The sequence below is a fragment of the Octopus bimaculoides genome, chromosome 22, assembly GCF_001194135.2.
Source record: "Octopus bimaculoides isolate UCB-OBI-ISO-001 chromosome 22, ASM119413v2, whole genome shotgun sequence".
NCBI lineage: Eukaryota > Metazoa > Mollusca > Cephalopoda > Octopoda > Octopodidae > Octopus > Octopus bimaculoides.
In genome coordinates this window covers 3,354,137-3,355,019 of record NC_069002.1, presented here as the reverse complement: position 1 = coordinate 3,355,019, position 883 = coordinate 3,354,137, and positions in this window count along the sequence as shown.

Sequence of the window (883 nt, the reverse complement as noted above, 5' to 3'; positions counted from 1 at the left end):
TAATACAATTGTTTATTATTATAAAATAAATTTGTTAAAGATAAACTAGTCTACAATGAAATTATTATATATAAATTGCAAAAAATAAAATGAAGTCTCTATGTCGTATGTTTATATATATTTATCACCAAAGACATAATCACAAGAACCAACCCCTTATGTTGTATCAATGTTTATATTATCATCAAAGCTTATTTGTATAAAAATAATCAAATTTATTGCAGATACAAAAAAACAAACAGAAACAAAATAAATTTTTTTTATCTTGTTGTTAATTGAATTTCGTTTTTTTTTTTTTTACTCATTTATTTTTACATAAACATAAAGAAGAAGCTTTTAGGAGCTAAACAGCTCAAGAAAGACAAACATCCTGGCCCTCCTAGCAAAATGCCAAAGAAAGAAAGACAGCATACCACAAGCCCTGCAGTACCTTCCTTGCTTACAGGATTTGCTCGTCAAACATAGGAAGGATCAGCCATGAGAAAAACTGCAGGAAGGAGACTATGAGCACCTAATTAGGACATTCTCTGCTGCTTAGACCATTCAACAAGATGTAAAGAGCCAAATAAAAGCCACTAGCACCAATGGTAACCAGTCTTCAGCGCATTCACAGCTGATTGTCTGTAACTACTAAACAAATTCCATGTGAGGCATCCTATGCTTGGAAAAGATGATGTTGAAAGCAGAGATACATGGCTAGAACTAAGATGATGGCAAAACACCAAATGTGTCATCTTTTCCAAGCATAGGATGCCTCACATGGAATTTGTTTAGTAGATTTCCAGGTTTCCTGCAGAAAGGAAAAAGACGTGAAGGTCATGGCCGGAATGCTTTTGATCATAGATCTGCTTGATAAGGGCTGACCTGGGGCTAACACAGCAAT